The 16,186-nt window shown below is 40.5% G+C and overlaps 1 protein-coding gene across 4 annotated transcripts in view; it reads right to left on the reverse strand.

The window, feature by feature from the left end:
• The window catches only part of LOC111867985, a 599,613-nt gene that overhangs the window by 30,704 nt on the left and 552,723 nt on the right, over positions 1 to 16,186 (reverse strand). The window lies entirely within an intron of this gene.

Below are 16,186 nucleotides of genomic sequence, written 5' to 3' on the forward strand. Positions count from 1 at the left end.
TAATTGCGTGATTAACGCCACTTTTGAATATTGCACAATTTAGACCCGATTTTGAGCCCCCAAAAGATTGAAATCCTGAAGTTTGTTTTTATTGAGTCTTCATCTTCAGCCTATTCGACAACTCGGACTTTTTCGAATTGTAATTTGAAATTTTTTTCTAAAACTCATTATTTACATAGATATTCAAATAAATACAATCTAAACTTGAGGATCCTGGATAGCGTAGTCGGTAGCGACTGGACGACCGAGAGGTAGGGGTTCGAGTCCCGGTATGGTCAAGAATATTTTCTTCTCCATGTCGTCCAGACCGCTTCTCTCCTATGCAATAGGTATTGGGGCTTCTCTCCCGTGGGGTAAAATTGCAGGGGCTTGAAGCTAACCACTCACCTCCAACTAGTGTTTAATTAGTTAAGCACAGGGACAACTTATACAAACTAAAATTAAACTTAACGATAGCACTCAATTTGGGATACGGTATGTTAATCATATTTAATTTTTGTTTTCACTCTTGCAATGTAAACTGCAAGTCCCCCACCCCAATTCGCGTTTAGCCACTGGACGGACAAGTTGATAAAGGCCATGTACGCCAACAATGTAAATGTAAAACTCTGTGGTCTGTTGGTTTGTTGGTCGGTCCCATGTGAGCCGACCCCGTGCTCTTTATTACAGGATTAAGCTCAAAAATGATATATATAAAATTACAAAAATTCTTCTACTATAGTTCTTTTTGTTCCTAGTGGGGTGGGACTAAGTCCCTTGCACTGCGGCCACTTGTGGCCTATTTTACCAGCCCCAGATGATAGGTGAGGGTGATTGTGGAGCAATTGGTGGAATGAAGGTTGTCAGGGGAAGCTGAAGTACTTGGAGAAAATCTGCTTCAGCGCCACTTTGTCCACCAGAAATCCCGTTTGACCATACCCGGGATCGAACCCGGGCCGCCGCTGTGGGAAGCCAGCGATTAACCGCCTGAGCTATTGAGCGGCCTTCTACTATAATTAGTATTATATTATACTTACAGGTTCGTGAAAGAAATCAACATATTCTTTACTGTTCTTCTTCTATTCTTTTTATGTTACTAGATGCCATTTTCTCAACCGCACAGATCACTGTAAAATGGTGGAATGAATGTTGATGATCGACTATGTGCAAGAAAAGAGCCGTGGCCTAATTTAGGGCAACATTCCGGCTCTTCAGCTGAAAGTTTCAGAATAACCGATAACGGACCTAAGTCACGACAAAATGTTTTCAGCGGCCAATCGCGAGGCAGAGCTCATCCTTAAGAACGGTACTACACATAGTACCGAAGCTCTGGTAATCCCCTTAATTTACAACACACATCACATTCTTGTTTCTAGGAGACCGAGTGATTAATTTTGTCATGTTCTTCGTATATTTAAACGAACTTTCACTTTCTATACTAAAGCAATAATTGCAGTCGTCACCATGCTTACTGTGTGTAATAATACACGTTATAACAGCTCACTGTAATGTGCTGCTCCCTACACACAGCACTGGTACTAAAAAATACGGTTTCCTATGTAGTTCGGCCAGAACACGACGTTTCGGAGGAACACACCGTCTTCATTTTTAGGATCTACACTTGCCACTTGCTTCTGCTGGTTTCTTGGTTGATTTATTCTTCTAACTTGAAGATAGAGTCGATATGTTTCTCCGAAACATTGGGATTTCGCCGGCATGCACGACGTTACAACCTGGAAAGCTGCACTTTTCATAGTCGCTGCTATGAGAACCCCAGATCCAAGTACGGTACTTTCTTCGGAGTGGATTGGGAATGAGTAAAAGTAAGGCTCACATTAATACAGAACTTCTACCTTCTTCTAAGTAAACTGACACCGTGGCTTAGTCAATCTGCCCTAAGCACCAGCGCATCTCATACTTTGTGTAGTAAATTCTATGGAAGAAATTTCCAGTCTAAATATGCTTCAATTTCCCATTGGCACACGAATATAGAAAGTACGTTGAAAATATAACTAATAACTTTATAATGATAACACAAGAGCCTACGTCACTAGCTGACAGTGACAAGCTCTCGTACCCAGGGTGGACCGCATAGAAATGAAGTCTCAATGCCACTAATATAGTCTTATACATACAGAATATACACACATATGAACGAACGAACTCTGTGGTTTAAGTCCGCAAGCGAACTATACCAACCGAGCTACCGCCGCTTGTCGGTGAAGTTAGTGTCAACTTTAGCGGATAGAGAGTGTCGCGTCGTTAGCGCAACGGATCCCCACGGCCGTTAACTTCGGTTTTCTAGACCAGAGCCGCTATTTCATTGAAATAACTCCTCAGTTATCCTCAGGTGGCTGAGTGGACCCCGCTCCAAACCCACTCTTTATCACGAAATCTGGTTGCGCTTGGACTCGAACCCGGACCTCTGGATCTGTGGCCAGGAACTCTGACCACTAGAACACAGAGGCGGTCATACACACATATATAAAGGTAAATTAATCTCCGTGCTTAATTAGTGAAGAACTACTCCATGAAGACGTATGTTGGAGTGAAGGTATAGCTCCACCTAATAAAATATCCTTTCTTCAGTCGAATATGGTTGCTTCCCTTGCCAACATCGCCATATGTAATTGCTGAAACTTACAAAAGAGATGGAAACAAGTCTCCTTTATTAGGTCCTATCAACATGAAAAATATTTGGATTTAATCTTAAGAGAAGACAATAACATCATTATGTAAAGGAAATGGAGAATTCTTGTTAGTTATGGCCTAAAGAAAGAAGTTGAAGGTATTTAAGGGGACATAACTTATCATCTTGTTTTCCATCTATAATACAACAATATTAATTTAACAACATTAATTCATACTTAATTCACTAAATGTTCCTTAAATGTTTAAAATATCATTAAAATATGTGTACATTCGGTGTTTATGCTACATGTTTCAGTCGCATAGGGCCATCTTCATGCAACACGTCTCTTAAAGGGGTCTACTGCACTGTACACTTGGTCAAATAGTAGCCATTAGGGGACGTCTTTGTTGTTATTAACTTCTTTCAATTTTCATGTTTTAGGGTGAGTTTATAGGTGGCTGCATTCAGTTGAAGAAGATTTGAAGAAAGTAGGCCTTAGAAATTGGAGACGAATGTCACAGGCTCGGGGACAATGGAGGACAATCGTGAAAGAAGCCAAGGATTGTCATGGACTATAGCACCCTAAGAAGAAGAAGGAGGAGGAGGAAGAGGAGGAGGAGAAGGAGACGGAGGAGGAGAAGGAGACGGAGGAGGAGAAGAATAAGAAGAAGAAGGAGGAGGAGAAGAAGGAGAAGAAGAAGGAGGAGGAGGAGAAGGAGACGGAGGAGGAGAAGAAGAAGAAGAAGAAGAAGGAGGAGGAGGAGGAGAAGAAGGAGAAGAAGGAGGAGGAGAAGAAGAAGGAGGAGGAGAAGAAGGAGAAGGAGGAAAAGAAGAAAGAGAAGGAGGAAAAGAAGAAGGAGGAGGAGGAGGAGGAGGAGGAAGACGAATAAGGTGGTGTGCAAATTTTATCCGTAAAATTATAAAATACTCGATGGTTTGTGAAACAACGGAAGTGACTGCGAACCCCTGCTTCAGTTTACCCCTCAAACTTTTCAATATGATGCACATATGTCAGTATCTATACAACCCTTATTTTCACACAGGAAGGGGTAATTTATCATAACTGCATGGCGTACAGACATTCATGTATATAAGGAAATATAAATGGTCCATAGGCAATTTAGATTTCTTTACTTCGAAACCAGACTGGAAATGAATAATGGGTTCTCATCAGTCAGTCCGGAGTGTGATGAACATCATTTAAAGAACGCCTCGCTTTCGGGTTTCTTCCTACCAACACAAGGATTGCTAACAAGATTAGGATAACGTAGCTAACATTTCTATTTTCCTAAAAGACACTGAACCGAAATTCAGGATGATAATAAAATTAAGAAGAGTGAGATTCAGGAGGAAATTAAGAGGAGATTGAGCTCGGGTAATGCTTACTACCCTTCAGTCCAGAACCTTTTGCCTTCTCGTCTGCAGTCCAAAAACATAAAAATAAGAACACATAAAATTATATAAATATTATGTTTTCGGACATTCTCCATCGTCTTGTCTTTATTTAAACAGTCCTGTTTATTTTTCAAACCCCAATGGATTCGGTCTCCGTCATCAGGTAAAACCTTCTCAGTTGGGCCCAATCGATAGAGGTAGTCCCTATCTTCGGACCAAAGTACTAAATAAAAAATTCTAATTTTACCTGTGGTTCTATATGTGTGTGAAAATTTGTCTCTGACATTAAGGGAGGAACATAGACTGAGGGTGTTGGGAGAATATTTGGACCGAAGAGGGATGAAGACAGGAGGTTGGAGAAAACTGCACAATGAGGAGCTTCATAACTTGTACTCTTCTCCAAGTATAATTAGAATGATCAAGTCAAGGTGGATGAGATGGGCAGGGCAGGTAGCACGAATGGAGACGAGGAATGGGTATAGGATATTGGTGGGAAAGCCAGGAGGAAAGACACCACTGGGAAGACCAAGACGAAGGTAGGTGGACAATATTAAAACGGATCTTAGAGTGACAGAACGGGATGGCATGGATTGGATTGCTCTGACTCAGGATAGGGACCAGTAGAAGGCTTTTGTGAACACGGTAATGAACCTTCCGGTTCCATAAAATGCTGGAAAGTTCTTGAGTAGTTGCACAATTGGCGGCTCCTCAAGAAGGACTCAGCTCCATGAGTGAGTGAATGAGATATCCGGGTCATGTAGCACATATGGAAGGATATGAGAAACACAAAATATGCTACATTTGAGGTTCTCACAGCGATGGTTATGAAGAGTTCTATTTTCTGAGATATTGCGCCGTGTAGCCTGTTAAAAGTCAACTGACGTTTTACCTCCATTTTCAGGTTCGTAGAATAAGCCAAAGGAGAGGCCACCGTGAAGCAGATAAAAGGCAGCTCGACTTAAATGCCTGGTTCACCTTTGCTTTTTGCTCTTCCTCCAACATTCCTCGCGCTGCTTGGCTTATTCTTCAACTCTGAAGATGGAGACAATATGTTCCTCTGAAACGTCGATTGGCTTTGAACGGACTACATAGTATTACATCCCAGAAGAGAGAAATCTTCCCTTTAAAATATTAGTAACAGAATTAGAAAGAGAAAGCTTCGGCGACCTAATCGTAGATGGGAGGATATTCTTCAAAGTAAAAGGGTGTGAAAGTGAGAAATTGGTTTCGCTGCTTTCTCTTGGGTCATTTAACAACGCTTTCCAGTATCAGTGCTATAGCTTCGGGAGGTCGGGTGATATGTGAATAATTGGAAAGATTCAGAAGGATTAGTCATGTCCTAGTAGAGGCAATATGTCGGAAACTGCCTGGTGTGAATGAGTAAAATTGTGAAAGACCTCGTAGGTGTCCCAGCCGAGAATTGAACCCTTCACTTCCCAAATACAAGTCTAGATCGTTACCTGTAGACCAACAATTCGGTCTATGAGTTTACGATACTATCTGTTTGCGACACAACAAAGTCTTGCAGGTGTTTACGGACGTTTCGGAAGAACCTGCCGAATGGATATTCAGATCTCTGTTATACGGAACAGGAATAAAACACTCATCATTTCTTATGAATACGAAATAAAAGTGGGACGTTTCGGTGTATTTCTGTAGTTATCATCGAGAACAACTGCTAAGGATACGGAATAAAGCTTGACGTTTCGGAGAATATTCCTGTCTCTATCAGTAGGTAATATTTATTATGAACATGGATAATAAGCCCGATGTTTCGGACAATTCCTGTTTACAAGCGAAACGCTTAATATGAATATGAAATAAATCTGTGACAGTTCAGTGACTTCTGTCCTTACCAGAAGTGAGCACTTCCTATGAATACTTACTTACTTACTTACTTATTCATGGAGCCGAGCCCTTCTGGAGAAGCCGCCAATTCTGCAGTTATTCAAGAATTTCCCAGCAATTTATGGAACCCGAAGGTTCATTACCGTGTTCACAAGAGCCCTCCACTGGTCCCTATCCTAAGCCAGATAAGTCCAATCAATACCATCTCATCCTCTCTCTCTAAGATCCGTTTTAATAGTGTCCACCCACCTACGTCTTGGTCTTCCCAGTGGTTCCCTCCTTCTGGCTTTCCCACTAATATCCTCTACACATTCCTCGTCTCCCTCATTCGTGCTACATGCCCTGCCCACCTCATCATCCTTTACTTGATCATTCTAATTATACTTGGAGAAGAGTACAAGTTATGAAGACTTTCTATGAATAAAGGTAAAAATGTAAAACTATCTCTGTGATAGACAGTGGAGGCCCGTCCCTTTGTGAGATGTCGAGAAATCTGGAAATCTTGTGAAGCCCCTAAATATAACATACACATGTAGTGAACTGCAGAGTTCTTTGACGTTAGAACAGCTGGCGCATCCAGCATGCCACTGCGCTCAAGATCTCAATTTATTTGCGTGACAGCTGGGACGATATTTTAGGCGGCTTCATAAATATACTTTCCTTATTTAAACGAATTAAATTAGGTTCATGAGATCACCATGATGTCTGTGTGTCTCTGTATTTCCTTTTTCAACTTCTGAATGCCTAAACCAATATTTATGAAATCTAGTATGTATATCATGGCACTTGAACCCATCTCAACGGTATAATTTATAATATGCAAGGAAGAGGCTGTAATATAATTTGATATCCTATCCGAAAATGTGACTGGACGAACTCAGAAAACCACGAAGAACCTCTGTCAGGATAGTCGGTGTCCTGGAAAATATTCGAAACAAGCACCTCCGGAGTCAGATAGGTTTCGGGTTTACTGTAAGTGAAAATATGCTCGCAGTTTGCAGCATGAAACTACTAGATACTTTTGACACGCACTGTACAGAGCAGGGAAACGCGTAAGCTCGTCTGAGTAGGTTCAGAGCAGAAATGGAGACCAAATTACAATCCGACCTCTTTTCACCCACATGGGAAATTGTATTGCATTTTAATTCCTCAAGCGACATTACAATATTCCTGAAAATTCTTTCTCCGTTGAGAACAATAAAAACTAGTTCATCTGCAACATGCTTGCTCCGTGTTTGTTACATGTAGACTAGAGATTTTGATTATCAAACTTCGTTTCACACTTGTTTCTCACAAATAACAAAAGTTAAAAAAATAGGATGTGTGGGTTAACAAAAAGTGTAAAATAGTGAGCATAAATGATAAATATTATTATAAAAGTTTACTGTGGAACAATACGGCAAGAAAATACATCCTAACTTTCAGAAATTAGATTATAACCATCAGAGTTTTGAATCAAGGTAAGCAGATGTAGTACCAATTATTTGCCGCCAGGGACGTTGCAGTCAAGAAAATGGCGACAACTTTGCAAAGAGCGAACTGTGTCCTTTGGTTTAATAAAACTAACTGTGAGAAGAGAATGCAAGGAAATCAACAGAAGGAATTTGGATTGGATGTATCTTCTTAGGTATCTGTGTATCTTCCAAAAAGTTCTCTGAGTCAGGTTCTTTGTGTAAAGAGAATGTTCCCATTCCAGTAAAAATATACGGATTGAACTGGAAGATGAACTTGAAGACTTATCAATAATGCACATATCAAACACCTCTGAACTGTATACTAAACTGTGAGAACTGTATGAAACATTTGAGGCTTTCACGGCGGTGACTATGAAGAAAGCAGTCTTCTGGGATTTGGCACCGTGTATATGTGGAGTTAACACCACATATACACGGTGCCAAATCCCAGAAGACTGCTTTCTTCGTGAGAATTGTAGTTTGTGACTAAATTTTCGGATCTTTTATCTTGCCTGATTTCTTCAAAATAAATTTCTGGACGTGTAAAACTCACTTCTGCGTATCCTGTATTTGTTCCAAGAGCACACAGACCAAAAGAGAACAATACATATAGTTTCTTTGTCTAACTTCATGTCGCCTTAAGTACATGCTGCTCTCTCGTCGCCAAAATGCAGGGCAAAATCCTGACATGAAGAAAGGAAACAGATGTTTTGAAAATGTGGCACAGTTCAGATATTTTGGAACGACGATAACAAATCAAAACCTGATTCAGGAGGAAATTAAGAGGGGATTGAACTCGGGTAATGCTTGCCACAATTCAGTCCAGAACCTGTTGTCTTTTTTCTGTTGTCTAAAGACGTAAAAATTAGAATACACAAAACTCTAGTTTTGCCTGTGGTTCTGTATGGGGGTCAAACTTGGTCTCTGACATTAAGGGAGGAACATAGACTGAGGGTGTTTGTGAACAGGGTGTTGGGGATAATATTTGGACCGAAGAGAGATGAAGTGATAGGAGGTTGGAGAAAACTGCATAATTAGGAGCTTCATAGCTCGTACTCTTCTCCAAGTATAATTAGAATGATCAAGTCAAGGAGGATGAGATGGACAGGGCACGTAGCACGAATGGGGAGAAGAGGAATGCATGTAGGATATCGTTGGGAAAGCCAGAAAGGAAGAGACCACTAGGGAGACTAGGTCGTAGGTGGGTGGACAATATTAAAATGGATCTTAGAGAGAGAGAATTGGACGTATTGGATTTATCTGGCTCAAGATAGGGACCAGTGGAGTGCTCTTGTGAACACGGTAATGGAATTTCGGGCTCCATAAAATGCTGGCAAGTTCTTAAGTAGCTGCAGAATTGGCGGCTTCTCAAGTAGGGCTCAGCTCCATGAGTGAGTGAGGGAGTGAGTGAGAGAACTTCAAGTTGCCTTAGTCAGTTCTTTCAGGAACATCTCAACACAAGCGCACTTTTCCTAAGATTCCGGGCCTTATGCAATAACGACACTCAAGGCGGAAGAATAACATTGATATAAACAGTAATGAAAATCAGCGTGAAAGTGTGGACGGAATTCGAATGATAAGAAGAATCTGTCCAATGGCAGGACACTCTCAGTACAGATATGAAGATTCGTGCATAAATAAGTGAAGGCCTTGTTTCCTATGTACATACTCGTATTAACTTTTCGAGAAAGGCCGCGCCATAGTTCAAGCGGTTAGTCGCTGGCTTCCCATCGGGTTCGATCCCGGTTCTGGTCAAGTGGGATTTGTGGTGGACAAAGTGGCGCTGGGGCAGGTTTTCTCCGAGTACTTCGGTTTCCCCTGCCATTCTTCATTCCACCAATTGCTCCACAATGACCCTCACCTATCATCTGGGGCTGGTACAATAGACCAGAAGTGGCCGCAGTACAAGGGACTTAGTCCCACCCCACTAGCAATAAAAAAAACTTGTCGAGAAAGACTAGAAATACGGGTATAATGAAGAGAGAATAGACTAACAGACTGCGTTGAATAACATTAGTGGAGCCTATCTGAATAAGTGTACATTGATGCACCATGCTGTGTAGTAACGCCCATAAAAATATGTATATTTAGCTACACAATGCATATTCCACAAAATGGACGACATATTTATATTTTTAACTATTATAAAATCCAACAATGTACGTTTTAATAAAGTAAGTAGACCATAATGAATCCATTAGGTAAAGCTACACATTACAGGTTTAGTTCCATTTACTCGTATAACCGAAAGTTTTTATTGTATTTTGAAAAAGTTAGATGAACTGAAGATGAGAATATAGTGTCATAAAATGGCCCCTTCTTTAAAAGTACGTGTTGTGTGAACGTGGGTTTATATGCTAACCTGGCCATCTGTCCCCGTGTGGAAGAGGCTTAGAATATTTCCACCGTGGTCTTGATATGTGAAGCATAAATACAGAGACAGGTTGGGGGTTCGATACAAGGCTGAAGTCCTTGTTCGGTAAAAAAAAATATTTTTGCGAAATAAACAGAAGTCAAAACAAGATGCAATCCAACAGAATCTTATAAGCAATGCTATGACTCCAAAAGGGCTGTTTTGCCAATGATGATGATGATGATTAGCCATCTGATTAAGAATTATTTAGGGCCGGATTTAATGAGAAGCGACAGTGGACAGGGCCCTTTATGAAACAGAAATGGGGTCCACAGATTTTATTCGGATATTCGATAATTGCGAATATTTATTATGTATTTTTAATTATTATAAGAAAGAATAATAAATAAAAAACGATAAACTAAATTTTATAATATTGATAGAGGTCTCCACATTTTGATTGTCCTGGTACCCCCCACAACTTCAAAATCTACCTTGAAATTGACACAAAAACCGTAACACGAACAGATCTTCAACAATTTAGCCATGAGCTGATATTAACATGTTTCTGTATTCTCATTTTTTCTACATACTGAATATCGTCCGAAGGGCCTATCGAATGAACCACTAAGTTACTTCCCATTTCATTTCTTCACCCTTACTCTCTGCCCCCTTTTCAAAATGGTGGAAAGTCATTTCTTGCTTTTTTGAAGCGTAAAATGAAGTTAGAAAGGTTTTTTTTATACCTTTCTTCGATTGGTCGATGGTGGAGAGGAGGAAAGTGGAAAGCGAGTCTAGAAATCGAATTGGGATTTGAAGATAAGGGTTCCACACGTTTTGATGTTGCAATTGGCTTGGTGCTGACACTCGCTACTCACACCAGCAAACCTCGTCAATGGACCACTCATTCCGGTAATTAACTTGTGAGTGTCGGCGTCATTTCAACCGAATTGGGAGTGTACTAACAGAAAAAAAATGACAAGAAGTGACACTATTCTCTGTTGCTGCAACAGAAATCAAAATATTATCACTCCGAAGATACGAAATAAAAGTAGATATGCCTAATTTCAGCGCAATGGGTTAAAATGGCAAACTAATTAATTCAAACACACAAAGAAAAATATGTTCTCGTTATACGTGTAAAAAATTGTTTTATATTTCTAGAACAAAGTGCAAATGAGAGCAGTGAAATGTGAGGGAGGATACGTAAAATTGGAATGGATAAATTTACGATAATGACAGACTTATAATAGCCGAGTACATAAAAAATCACTTAACCTGTTTAAAACAAAAAACTATAGGAATAATTTATGATGCTTATTTCTCTCCAGATGTATCAACATATATTGTGAGGATATTAAGAATTATATTATCATGAATTTACGGTCGTAACCATTTTCTGGCACAAAAATGCCACATATTCAAGGGTTAGTGTGACGAATAATTATGGGTTCTGGATTTGATGATTGAGTTTATTGACACTTCTTCACGATTACAGTGAATTTTGACAGCCAACACGTTAAAGTTCTCCTGAACGACATCTTTCTTATGAATGACATATGAAGAATTACTCACTAATCACAGACTAGCCTCTACTCTCTGGAATTCAAAGTCAAAGTCACATTGCGCTTTTTTGAAGCGTAAAATGAAGTTAGAGAGGTTTTCTTCGATTGCTCAATCTCTCGAATTCACGAATGCACTGCCTTTTATAACTGCCACTGGGTCTGGACTGAAGTCACAATGTCCAAGGGTTCCACTATTACTTTCTATGAATACGTTGTCTCGGAAACGAATTTGCTTAGCTACAAGCCGGAAGGTCGCGGGTTCAAGTCCTGGTGAGGTCATTGGTTTCTTTTCATCTGACCTAATCCTTCCGTCCGCACTATGGCCCTGGAGTCGACATAGCTTCTAACAGAAATGAGTACCAGGAATTTATTAAATAATTCTCCTTGGGAGTAAAGGGCGACCGGCGCGTAAGGCTGACAACCTTACCGCCGATTGTCTAGATAATGTGGGACTCTCAACGTCTCATAACCCTATGGGCCTTCACGGCTTGGTACAGGGATAGCTTTACTTTTACTCTTTTCTACTTGCTACTTAGCTGCTATTCGTTGTAACATAAAAATGATTACTGAGACCTTGTCTAGTAATGGACGTTTTCTTCGGCTCCATCATTCCCGCTTTCAGTCGTCATGTGACAATATATCAGTTCTAAACGTTTCTGCCGATGGTATATTACACCTGGAATGGTTAAATTGCTGTACTCTTATCGTTTTGGAGCACTAAGCGATAGAAAATGTTAAAAAAATATTTGAGGTCCTCATGGGGCAGACTATGAAGGGAAGTGTTCTCTGGGTTGTACACATCGCCTCTCTCTTCAGAGACTAAAACTAAAATATAGACGAAACCAATTGCAGCAGGAGGTAAAGTTTTCCTGGTTTCTTGTTTTACTTTCCCATTGATCCTGAAGATGGCGCGCAGTATGTTCCTGTAACCTAATTATACGGAGTCACAAACCAGGACTTACTCTGACATTCCCAGAAACCCAGTAGTCCCACGAATCGTTATAGCACACAGCCATGCAGTTCTATAAACTGCCTATTACAGATCCCGACTGCGCTCCAGCTGCCAGATATAACTACAAAGTCTCATATTTTGTTTGTAATTCCTGAAATATAAGCTTTATTTCTTATATAACACGAGGTTTTTGGTATGCCTACAGTCCAACTTCATATGAACTTGCACATTTCTACTTCGAAAGGCTCATGAGCTGTAGCAGTCAAACTGAAAACTAAATATATTGTGACATGTAGACCCATTTCTAAGCAAAGCCCGAAATAAGTGCATGCAACAACAGAAAAAGTACTTAAGGAAGTGTTTTCTATGTGTTCCGCGCCATTCTCAGTACCGGGTAACGGGCCAATGAACAAGCATTCTGACATGTGACACGTGTTTTCGTGAGGTCCGGCCCGAGTCTACATAAAGAGAGTCTGTTTCTAGCTAGGGAGATTAGAAAATTAGAATTAGAGAACTGGGTCGATTTCTGGAGGGTCGGCATACCAAAGTGATTGAACAAGAAATGACAAGAACACTTCATAGTGACTTGAGGTGGTAGTTAGTGTGATAAGTCCGTTGCCAGGAAACGGATAGTGTGTCCTAGTAATTTGTGAAGTGAGTAGATGATTGATTGTGATTAAGAGAGATTGTAAAAGAAGTGGTCAATAAATCCAGTCATTCAATTCAGAACCAGTTATTATTAGTCACGGAACACCGGGCACGTGACAATAAATTTTGCTAGTCTGCTATGTTTCACGAAGATATGACTTTAACAATAGACATGCGTCGTATCGAAGCTCTCACTCACTCATGGAGCTGAGCCCTTCTTGAGAATCCGCCAATTGTGCAGCTACTCAAAAAGTTCCCAGCATTTTATGGAACCCGAAGGTTCATTACCGTGTTCACAAGAGCCGTCCACCGGTCCCAATCCTGAGACAGATAAATCTAATCCATACCATCCCATCCTATCTCTCTTAGATCCATTTTAATATTGTCAACCCACCCTCTATTAAGTGCAACAGTGTTTTTTCACTTTAAATTTTAGGCGGCCGCCATATTGGTATTACCTAGATTAGGAAATTAAAGAAGTATAAAGCGCGGTGTGGTCCCTATTTGTCCCTTGTGAAGGTTCCTGATTTTCTTTTGTTGGCTGAAAAATAGTAAAAACCCGCACGGACATTTCCAACTATAAATAGGCGTGTGTTTTTTTTTCATAATTAAAAACTAAATTAAGTTGTTTCTGACATTCGTCGACAATCGAAGCCTAGACATCCCATATATGACACAGGAATGCTAACAACTCAAATGCGATGTTTTATGGCAGGGAAGTACAATTTCAATTTTTGTTTTCCTTGGCACTATAGCCCCAGTGGGCCTAGGCCTACCTCCATGAACTTCTCCGTTCACTTCGGGTTTTCTAGATCTTACACATTCGGTAGGACTCCTTGGGCGGGTGATCAGCTCGTCGCAAGTCCTCTACCTGTACACAAACACAGAAAAACGCACACACACAAACTAAACATCCTTGCCCTGAGTGGGATTCGAACCCACGATCCCGGTTTCCAAGCGAGAGAAGACAGTGCACGCCTTAGACCGCTCAGCTACCGTGACCGGCACCATTTCAATTTAACTGTAATAAACGGCATGGCGATAAGCTCTACTAGTTTATTTTTCAGTTTCTTGGGATGGGGTGAGTCCACTTGGTATATCTGCCACTAACTGACCTGTTGTACCAGCCCCGGATGAGAGGTGATGAGTGTGTAACAGTTCGTGGAATAAGAATTGCAAGAGGAAACCGAAGTACTCAAAGGCAAGCAGCCCCAGTGTCACTTTTTCCACCACAAATCCCACATTATATGACGCGGGCTCGAACTTGGACCGCAGTGGAATGAAGCAGGCAACTAACCGCCTGAGCTATATTACGGCCTAAGTTCTACTATCTGTTCATATTTTGTTTAAAATAAAAGCAGTTTCTGTATTTCCTGAGCATGGCGACAGACACACACCTCTCTAGCTCAGAGCCTGGAATACGTCCGAACAAAACGCTACCTATCAGGACTGAGCCAATGTTAATGACTGATAATACCCAAAGTAGCCGCTTGGAGGAGCTGCTAAAGCTTTTGCCACCTTTGGCCGAATATAGAAACCAATTTATCTGCGACGTAAAGATTACACTCCCTGCAAGAGGAAGACGCCATACATAGAACTGCTGGCGAACAGGATGAGGTAAATATTTGAACTGGGACATGAAGGAGAGGTAGATTACAATTGAATTTCAAATAAAGGTCATATTTGTCGAGGTTTATCTCTTGAGACACACTAAACCGGGAGAAAGAATTTATAACTTACAGCGTAAAATTTACACACTTGGTAACAAGAATCATTAAATAAGCATTTCACTTATATAGGCATATTCTTTCTCATAAGAGCGCGGGTTATAATTCACGAGGTCAATTTCTTTTGTACAAATTAAAAATAATACGTATTTCAATCAAATTTAGCTCATACAAAGCAAATTCCTCTTAGATCTGAGGTTCTCAGAGCCGTGGTTATGAACATTCCTATATTTTGGGATATAACTCCATGTAGTTCAGTGAAAGTCAAACTACGTTTCGGAGGAATATATCACCCCCATCTTCAGTACTGATTAGTGTGTTACAAAAGAGATCAGCACGAAACAGGCAGAAAATTCTTCAAGCTCCTGCCTGATTAATGTTAGTTTGCTGCTCTGTTTATTTTCGACCCTGAAGATGGAAGCGGCATGTTATTCTGAAACGTCTGTTGACTTTCAATGGACTACACGGTATTATCGGAAAACTCTTCATAACCACCGCTGAGAGAAGCTAACATCCTACAAATTACTTATTTAACTTTGTGTCGTGACAGTTTTCAAATGACCCAAAAGTATTCAGTCCGTAATAAAGTAAGTTAAATGTATGGTATGTTGTATCCATCTTCATTCATATCATATTGTCACGTGTTCGGGGTTCCGTGACTAATAATACCGGGTTCTGGATTGGATGACTGGATTTATTAACACTTTCTTGTACAGTCTCTTCTTAATCACAATCAGTGTCCAGCGGAACCCTACTTCCTTCACTGCCGAGGACCCGCTCTGTGGTTCTCATTCTACGACTGACTGCTCCTACCACTCCAGTTTACTTGGAATAGCCTCCGGGCGGACCTCACGGAAAACATGTGTCACGTATCAAGAATGCGTGTTTATTGGCCCGTTACCTAGCACTGGGCATGGCGCAGAACACATAGAAACCAGCTCTTCTGTTGTCAGAATTCCTGTTTGAGAAAGAAAGAGAAAGAAAGAGAGAAAGAGCATCGATTATAAGAAGGTCCCCAGTCTTTGCCCGCTCGTCCTTCTGGTAAGAGTAAAGTGAAAGTGTAGGCGTTAAGATGATTAGAAGCAACGACTTGATAGAGTTGAGAGAGAGGGGCCGCGGAGCTTTTAATTTAAAAAATTAGAGTTTACGTGTATAATTTTGGTAATTTTGACAGCAAGGGACCGTAATTTTGATGAATTTAAATCGGGAGGGCTGCATGAGAAGCATAGAATTCCTGTTTATTGGCCCATTACTTAGCATTGGGCATGGCGCGGACCACACAGAAAACACTTATTCTATTGTTGCGTACTCATATTTCAGCTGTTGCCCAGAAATGGGTCTATATGTCACAATATGGACATGTTTACATTTTTAAAATATTTCAAAGAATTCAACATGAATCGAAAGGATTCGTTTCATTTTTGGCACAATTTATAAATTAAGAAGAGTTGTCTACATTGAACTGGACGAGAAAGTAAAGCATAATGAATTGTGTTGTTTCATATTTCCCGGATGATCGCACCAGTCCCCCCACCCACCAATCGCCTACCTAATGGAGGTCCACAGGATACGTTGTGTATATGCCACAAATCGGCTTGTATATTCGACCTGAAATCAAATGGAAAATGTCAGA

The sequence above is a fragment of the Cryptotermes secundus genome, unplaced genomic scaffold, assembly GCF_002891405.2.
Source record: "Cryptotermes secundus unplaced genomic scaffold, Csec_1.0 scaffold97, whole genome shotgun sequence".
Classification (NCBI taxonomy): Eukaryota; Metazoa; Arthropoda; class Insecta; order Blattodea; family Kalotermitidae; genus Cryptotermes; species Cryptotermes secundus.